The sequence below is a fragment of the Gymnogyps californianus genome, chromosome 2 (genome assembly GCF_018139145.2).
Source record: "Gymnogyps californianus isolate 813 chromosome 2, ASM1813914v2, whole genome shotgun sequence".
Lineage (NCBI taxonomy): Eukaryota > Metazoa > Chordata > Aves > Accipitriformes > Cathartidae > Gymnogyps > Gymnogyps californianus.
In genome coordinates, this window is record NC_059472.1 from 82,551,697 (window position 1) to 82,561,560 (window position 9,864).

A 9,864-nucleotide genomic window follows, 5' to 3' on the forward strand; every position below is an offset into this window, starting at 1 on the left:
ACAGTTTTTTCAGCCTAGATTTTTATTCCAAGATAAATTTCAAGCTAATTTGAATTTCAGGTATCGTCATTTGGCCAAAATAATTAACGGCATTATTCACAGATTATCATGCTGTGGCATATATGTATGACAGAGACAAGAACTGTTTGTCTGGAAATAATTTTATTTACAAGGTAATTTGTGACCTGAATCTAAAGCAGTATGGCTTTGCATTCTCCAATCTCTCAACCAAATGGACTGCTATCTAAAAGACTGAAACTCCATGCACCATTATTTCTATTGACCTAGTTTAGTCACTCCCTACTGTTGATCTGCAGTAAGCTCTGGGAAGGAATACTTTTTTCCTCATCACTTACTGTAAAGCAGCAGACTTCTAATATCCAAGAGTAATATTGTAAAAGGTAGTCCATCTGAGGCCTTGTTACAAGCTCAAGGAAACTTCACTGTGACATGACACCAATAGATCCCCACCCCGCACAGAAATATTGGTTCTCTTCAAAAACTAGCATTTTAAGCTAAGATACAGAGCCATGCTATTTTCTGGTAGAGTGGTGCAGCTAAGCCCAAAGAAAGCCTGTTAATGACTGTAAGGATATGGCTGTGCTCATGAGTAAGTGAACAGACACTCAAGATAGCTCTAGAGAAAGCAAGCATGTGGAGGAGGTGAAGATGTATCCGTGTTAAGGAAGAAAAGCAGAGGCTGAATATATTTGTCCTCAAAATCTTCACTTAAAGTATTCATAATGAACAACTGTACTGGAACTATACTAATGCTTAAAGACACAGTTCAAAGCACAACAAAGACAATAGGAACATTGCCATCACCTTAAGAGGAAAGGAAACTTATTTAGATAATATAGGAACCAGTTTGAATTTTCCCTGAGGCTTAAATCCCATCATTATTTTTCTGCCTAAAAATGTTTAAAGTTTTTCATCTTTTCCAATTCCCTTTTGGCAAACACCTCATCATGTTCTGTGCTGCTGGCTCCAACCAAAATTTACAACTTAAACGTCCATGAAAAGGCTGTTCTCATTGTATTTCCTCCCAAGCCAAAAATCACATGTTGCCGGAAATCTTGCAAGAAACCCAAATGTTGCAAGATTTCTAGCCTAATTAGACTTGGATAAAGAAAATAGACCAACTTCTGATGATCTTGACTCTCACAGTTTGTCAGTTCAGGTGTATCTACAGCTATACTAACCCTGCAGTTCGGATTTACTTTCTTTACTGTCTCTGCTATGCAGAGAATTTTTTTTTTTTTTTACACCCAGCTGCAACCATGGCTGCAGAAATTTTGTGTTCTCTGCGATGTCATTATCCAAAATTCATGGCTATGAGCAGAGCTTACATGCTTAGGTGCAGCACTGGGCTATCACAGTTATGCCATGTTAAAGATAAAGTCATTTGCACATGCTCAATTTGCAGTAAGTTACCACTATGAAAAAAATGTTAGCTCCAGATTGCAAGAAATCATGCAGTTGTTTTTTTTAAACTAACTTCAGTCTCTTCATAGAAGAATCAATTTTTAGCTAGTTGGCTGTCTTATGAAGGGTTCCTAGAGGTAGATATGCTTGTAGGACACAAAGAAGCAGAACAAACAAGGCTGGTTCTCCTTTTTTTCCGAGCAAAATCTCCCATCCTACCAGAAAAACCCATCCGCCTCTCCTTAGAGCTACTCTGAAAATGTATTGGAAATTTTGTTCTTGTAGCATGGACTGATACAGTGCAGAAGTCCCTGATAAACACTGCTAAAGGTCAACCTGAGACTGCTCCTCTCCCTGAGCAGTTCCACAGTTCAGAGAAAAAGCTCCCTTGACCACATGATTAGTGGATACAGCTGCACTAATCATCTCCAGGAGAGCCAGGCAAGTTGAATCAAACTTTCTAAATGTGCATCGACTGTCAGGTTTTTATTGCTCACTTGCTGTCAAGTGCAGTCATAACACCCAAATACGAAATCTGTTGTTGGCAGTAACTACATGCATTTGACCTTTTGGAAAATATCAAACAATACACCTGGCTTCTGAAACTCTGAAAACAGCAGAAAACTTTGAATTGTCTTTGATTTGAATTTGAATCTTCCTGGACCCCAGGAAGCTGGGGTCCTCCTTGTTGCCCTTACCGACGGGTGCTGTTTCTCAGGGTCTGAACACATCAGGCTGGTATCAGGGTCCATCGGCAGCCCCAGGCACAGCAAGTGATGAACCAGGGTCAGGGTCCATCCAGGGGGTCCAGTGTGGAGCAAAAAGGGGCGAAGACAGAGACAGGGCTGGAGACAAGGCTGCAGCGTGGGTCTGAGGTCCATCCATGAGGCAGAGCTGGAGACCAGCACTCCTCCGGCACAGCTCCAGCCAGGTCTGGGTGCCCCAGGCTGGACTGAAATGGGGTCCTGGGCCATATGCAGGGTGGGGGTGGCCACAGGGGAGGCTGGACAGGGACAGTCAGGACTGGTAGTGCCCTCAGGGCCATGGCACTAAGCTGATTCTGCCTAAGGATATCTTTCATAAGTCTGAGGGTTTGAGACCCAGTAACCGAAGAGTAAAACACTTTCATCCCTTTCATTAAAGGCTTTGGAACCCGTTCATGTTTCTATACATTAATGTTCATTAATGAATATATACTAGAAGCCTGGCTTTCCCAGTGTAACCTTGAAGTTGTTCATTTCTGGGCTGTATCTATCCAAACATTTCCCAACATTTCCCACTGCAAATTCCATGCTAACAATGAATTTAGGGGTGTTGGCTATTCCTTGCCCAGCCCAATTACCCAAGGGAACTGAGGGAAAAAACAGAATCCACTATGATTTAGTCAACACAAAATGATCCTGAAAAATAGGTCACTTTTTTTTCCCTTGCCAGAGCTACACTAGGTACTCAAAACATTAAATTCATGACTTGCTTGAGCTGCCCATTTTCCATGCACAATGAGATCAAATTCTGTCTCAAAACCACCTTACTTTTATGATAAAGTAACTAGAGGAATACTGCTTGTCTAAACTTCTCTTATGACTCTCTTTCCACGCAAGCATGACTGAGAAAATCCTTCCCTCATTTGGCTCCATTCATACCTATGAAACTTGCATTATTCTCTTGGATGAACGGTGTGACTGGATCATGCATTCCCAACAGGTTAATGAAGGTACCAGACATTGCAGGACGATCTTACTTCCACCCAGATAAGCACATGAAAATCAGACGTCTCCCGTTCCACTGAGCAAGACCAGGTAATAGGACAAACACAATGTAGAAATGCCCGGTGAAGATAAACCTCACTTTTCTGGTCTTCTTTCTGACCATCAAGTGTGGGCTGAAAAACAGAATCCTTATGCTGCCCATTACTCCCTGAACTTCAGGTCCAACACCTGAGTCACCCTTAACGTGAGGACCAACACAATATTTGACTGCCTTATTTTTGTAGTTGTAATAGCAGAATGTTTTGAACTCAACTTTTTTTTTATTTTGAACTCAAATTCAACGTGACCTTTTCACTCCGTGTAAGCAGGTCCATCAGCCTTTAGCTCCATGCAGGTGCTGTGCACAGCACTCGTGTCACAGCACACCTCCCAGGGATGTACGAAGGGAGGCAGCCCTGCCTCCCCTGAGGCTCAGCAAGGAGTCATCCTGTTAACCAGAAGCTACTGTACTTTCCTACCTTTGAACTCAAGTTGTTTGGCAATTTTTCTCATAATAATTATATCCTCAGAGACCTTGGAAATCCCCAGCTCACGCATTTTCTCAGACTAAACAGTTATCCATTCTTTTATCTCCATTATTGCACTTATTGCCAATAGCATTTTTCACAGTCTGTATTGAGACAAACTAAATCCCACCTCAGTCCCACCTACTTTGATGTCAGCGAAGCCTGCTCACCTCCCTTAAAGCCAGTCATGAAAAATGTGTTACATTCCTTGTGCTGTGGAAGAGGGATAAACTCGTACAAAGGAACTAAAATTGCTGGGTTTGGCAAGGTAAGAATTACTTGGAGAACCTATGCCGTAGGAGCTGTTGTGGGCCTCCTGCTCCTTGCCCCGTACGCTCGCATGCTCTGGAGCAGCACACAGGAGGGACAGGCTACAGGACAATCCTGGGGGCTTCCCTGCAGCAGCTGAATTAGCAGGGAAAGGGTGGGGCGTCTCTCCTCACTTGGAAGCAACAAACCATGTGGGGAGCTCGCTCCCGAAAAGAGAAGAGCTCCATTTCTCAATCTCACTTCATTCATTTTTGTGCATCCAAAATCTGTTTTGTTCTAGCCATAATGTTGCGCGGAGTCTTAACTCCTGGAAGAACAGAACCATCTGTAACGATACTGTTATTTTTTTATACAACAAGTGGTGCTGTGCTCCAGGGATTTGCTCTGCTTTATTACCTTAATCATTCTCTAGGAAATGTTCATCTCTTCTCTGTGTGAATGAGCACTGATGAAAACAGGTGTTCAGTATTCCACTCAGCTTCCATTACAGTGGCTACTAACTCATTTCATGTGCCTGCTGGTACAGTCAAACCAAAATATAAGTATATAGAAGCAGAGTTAGAAAAAGTAAACCAGAGCCATCTGTAACTGATTTTAGCATCTGTTCTGCTTTGCATGCTGACTGTTCAGGTATATTGTCAAATTCACTGACAGTTTAATCACTTCCCTCAATATTTTAAAGAAATTCCTCGTTTGTATTATGATGTAGTACTATAAACTAAAAAATAAACAAACAAAAATTAAACTAAATGTTCTTTGCTTACACTCCGGAGAAAAAAGAGGACATACATACCTTGTCACCCTGAGCTGCATAGGAGTAAGAGCAACCAGAGCTGGTTTCCAGAGGTTCCTGCTGGGCACTCAGTCACCAGCTCTCAGCCAGCCACTTGGGAAGGTAAGCTAGACCAGCTGAGTAGCTGGTCAGACCTAACATGAACACAGCCTTACTGGGCAAAGAGCAACAATGAAAACCAGCAACGCCCAAATACCCAGTCAACAAGACTGCTGCCTCTGAGCACCTCAGTAAAGCCCTGTGCTGAGCCCTCCTCTTAAGCTTTTGAGTGACTATCCCTCTTGCTAAGCTATATGTTATACTCTGCTATTCACTCATGCTCTGTAGTGATCCTTCAACAATTCACCTCCTGCAGCTGTGGGATGCAGGAAGTTCTTGGTGGTGCTACTCCTGACCTCCGGGATTTAGGAATGGAAGAAGAAAATCCCCTGTGAAGGTGCCATATGAGCTGTGACAGAACCGTCAGTGCTCAGTTATGCCAAGCGGGGGGGAATTACTGCTTCGGTTCTCCCTCCGTGCTTTTATAAACTGACCTAGACTCACCCTGCAGGTTTTAACGCTGGTTGGGCACAGCAAATGGGTTATTTGTCCCTGTTTCAAACCTGAATAGCAGTGTGCCCAGTTTTAAAACTTAGCAGTTGTAGCACAAACATTTCTGCAAATGGGGTCTGGCCCACCCAGCCACCCCCACCTGTACACCAGCAGCAGCCAGCAGACACCCCCCTCCTGGCACTAGCAGCGACTTCTGCCCATCTCGAAGACTTAGTAAGTGACTGCTCATTTCCCATAAGAGGTACCAATGAAGTCTCAGTCACAGGCATTACATCAAACTCTTACTTCTCAAAGTAAACGATGAATACTCCTACAGTAGTCAATTTGATGGAATTTTGATTAGTTTCTAGTAATTCTCACACACTGACTATCATGGACTTATCAACTTAAAAAAATGACAAGATGAATACTAATTATTACATCCCCAGTAAAAAGGCACTATAAAATAGATTGTGTCACCTTGGTACAACATACTGGAGTAGAATAAAATCAAGAAATAAAATATTTCTCTATTTTGATCTTTATATTCATAAAAATTGCCTTTGGCCTTACAGTTTGGGGATACAATTATGGTCCTATTAAGAATATTTGTCAAGAAATATTTCCCTATACATATAATCTAAGAAAATGCTATATAATGTGTCTTTTCTTTTTCACATGTGTGAAGATCCAAAGTCCTTTAACAGGTTAGGGGGAGTAGGGATCTATCATGGCTCCAGTGCAGGAGCATTTGTGACGGGAGCTCCAAGAGCCAGGAACTGAATGCTCACCACGCTGGAAAGAACAACTTACCTGTGTCAGCAGATGTTAATTTCCATTTTTTGCCACTCATAAAATGGGCATGGTGCTTGCTAGTTTAGACAAAAAGCCCGAGATTTACAAATCCAAATTTCCTTAACAATATTGTTGTTACCTCACACAAATATTGTGACGGTAAGTTCGCTACGTGTATCAACTTTAAAAGTTAAAAAGACACCATATGTGGTATTAAGTGTATTATTAAAAAAGGTAAATATTAGGAGCTGGTTACAGCAGTTTACTGACATGTGGCAATCACGGCTCCTTCAGAAAAATACAGGAAGCTGCCCTCAGGAAGGGTAATGATGCAGTATCCTGTTGACTCCACACTACTATACAAAGGGATGCAGACTCAAATCAAAGAGGAAAGGATGGAGAACCTGGCACCACTATAAGCCTTCTGGACAAAGGTTTGCCTTTTTGTTATAACTGTATGCTTTTTAAATATACCAGAAGTGTATAAAAAAGACAACACATGTTACAAGGGGCAAGGACAGGTCTTCTGCAAACCAAGGTTGTTTTCACTTTTGTGTATCATTAGTTAATATTCCCAACTAGGAACAAAGATAGCAAGAAAAGAAAAGAATATAAACACTAATGCCCCACGTCTTTAAACTTCACTTATATGTTAAAGCTTTCATCAAAGGGGAAACAGTTTATGTCATTACTTCTTCAGTGCCTTCTAATACTGACAACTTGCTGTCAGCTCTCCCTCTCTGTTCATTCAGTTTTAGTGAAATAATCCAGAGGAAAAACTGAAATACCTATCAGCAATCCAAAGTATCAAGACACTTGCTAAAAAGGAACAAAACATATGTGTAAAAGATTCTTTAATCCTTCTCAAAGGCTCATAAACTTTGGATTTTCCTACTTAAGACAGTGCATGCAAGCTCTCTGCAACTAAAGTTTTCTATCAATTTCTCATTTAAAGACCAGTAACAGGTACTTATTCTCAGAGGCTCCAAATCTGGATGCAATCATTGTGCTGCCATGTGGAAGTCAGCAGTGAAATGCAACTGCACTTGGAGCTGAGGAGTGCGAAATAAACCAGGGGTTTGGGTTAGGATATCATCTAACCTGTTCTCAAAACTAGTAAGTACCCTGCCTTTAATTTCTGAAGTGAAAAATAACTGACAGTCGCTCTGTCTTCAGAAAGTCAGTCCCCAAAGCCTCTGTCAAGGGATTGCTATTAACATTTGGTTAGCTTAAAAAAACCCAGCTTCTGCCTTAAAATATGGGTCCGTGATTTCAGACTGCACAGTCTTGTCCTACCCACATGCGGCAGTTCGTATCAAACAGTTTGCAATGTTTTTGCATTTAGGGATGATTAGTTAACAGTCTCTATTCCCAGTTACAATCACGTACTTCTGTAATATGTTTTCTTTTAACAGAAGCTGCTACTTACTAACGCACAAGTATGTCCTTGGGAAGAGAAGCGCTCCCTGCTCCTTGGCGTGGGACAACTCCTCATCTTTCACCACATACAGTTGGCAATGCTCTCTCCTGTCAGCACAGGCAGCTCTTGCCATCCAGTGTGGAAACTCTTCAAGGCCTGAGAATAATGAATCTTTTTTTTTTTCACTAAGTTTTAGTGCAAAGTGCAAACTTTAGAGTTTGCTATAACCCTTGGAAAAGCAGGCTGCGCCATTTACAAAATCAATTAAGCGCTGTGTTTGCACAGAGCAAAGAAGGAGTACTGTTTGAAAAGGGCTGCTCTCTCTTGGCAACGACAGTGCATGTCAGACACCAGCCAGAAAAAGAGATCTCAATTCCCTGCTCTTAGTGATGAGAAATGGAGGTGAGTCCAGGAGACAAAAGCTAGATGTGAAGATGGGACAACGCAGCAGGCAGAGGAGAGCAGTGGGGTGGCAGAGCCCGGGGGAGGAAGGCTGGCTGTCTTGGGGCACCGGGCTTTTTTCCAGTTGCTTTTTTTCTGCTGATTAGGTCCCCACAGAGCAGACAGGTAGATCTGGGCTCCCTTCCACAGTCCTCTGCTTTGAAGGAAAAATCTCACTAGCCTTCCTGGTCTGCAATAGTAGATGGTTGTGGGATGCAGACCAGGGTGCAGGCTGGTTGGAGCTACACAGCATATTTGGCGCTGATTTCTCCTCCTGCCAAGTTTCTGCAGACCCACTATACCACGGGAACTGCCTGCATGTAGTCTTTGATTCTGCAGTGCAAACAAAGCACTCTTTATTCGTGCAGAGAAGGAAAGTGAGCTCATATGAGCCACTGGCTGAGAATGATCATATGGTCCAATGCCTGTAGCAGCTCCCATCTCACACATCTGCTCCTCCACACCCTGGATAGGGTCCGCAAGGGTCCAGCTTCCCAGTGAGAGACACACCACAGCTGCAGTAACATGTACAGAATTCAGATTTGAAGTTAGAGGGAATGAGCACTAGGTCTTGATTGAGGGAGAGGAGAAACATGAGACGTGATCTCCAAATTGATGTGGTTCTCAGATGCATGCATTTAGCCCAAGTCATACATTCAGGGTCAAAGATAACAGATGATGCCAAGTTTGGATTCTGAACTCCTGACACTTGCAATGTTTGCAGCTACTCAGACTCAATTTTAATTTGAATTCCTCTCTATTTTATGTCATTTCCTGAAAATGACAGCTTTGGTAATGTTGGGGAGGCAATATTGTTTTAGCTGTTCTTTTCAGCCTATCAGGAAGGTTATGTCAAATTAAAATATAGTGACCTAAATTAAGACTGAGCTTTAGCCAACCAGCTCAAAGCATTTCTCACCAATACGCTGAAGAAGCAGTTAATTCTATCATTTGCATCTAAGGGCAGAGCTAACATCTCATCCGTATACGGTAGAGTTCCCAAGATGCAACTTATTGTTTCCGATAGTGTTGCCATGTAAATGCAGACGCATGCTCACCAAAAAGGGGATGAATTCAGGAGACAATGCTGTCAGAACGAAGAAGGCTAAACAGACAAAGCTAAAACAAATGCAGTCTTATTTCTAAAAATAAATTATGGTAGCATTGCCACTTTCAAATAAGGAAGAGAAAGCTCTATAGTATAGTAAAAGGTATTTTGATCTCTTGGTGTTACAGCCATGTTCAATAGCAAAGAATTGGGATAAAATAGTACCTACCGTTTCAATTATTTTCTGTCAAGAAATACAGATGTGCTCTACAAATATTAATGAAGCAACCTTCACAATGCCTGAGAGACACAGGAGTGCCATTACAGGGAGAATTTTAATAGAAAAAATCTTAACTGGATGCCCAACCACAGAAACATTAAGGTAGCTTTACAGCTAACACAAATATCCCATATGTCACAATTTATACACCAGGCATATATCCTCTGCATTTTTTAATTCACTGTAACCAGGTGCTTTCAGACCAGCTTCCTTCTATCTTCTGTGACTGGAAAAGGTGCTATATATAGTACAGAACATTACCTTGGACAATTTTTTCAAGGTTATTAAACAAAAATTTCTCATTATTGGATTTGTGATTTGAGGTCCTAGAATATGACATAAGTTTGATGTATGTTTTTCTACAGATCAAAGACCTGTAATATGTAATACATCATGCAAAACCAAACATGTCCCACTTTTCTCTGAAAAATCAGTGAAAAAATAATTCCTTGCCCTTTTTGAACTTCGGCATTACTATGTAGTAGCGTGCGTGCATCTCTAGCTGAACTTAAGACAGCTGGAGGTTGCGGGTAAAATTGTGTTTGGCCAAAACCCGGAGCTATGGAACATCGTACTGGATTCATAA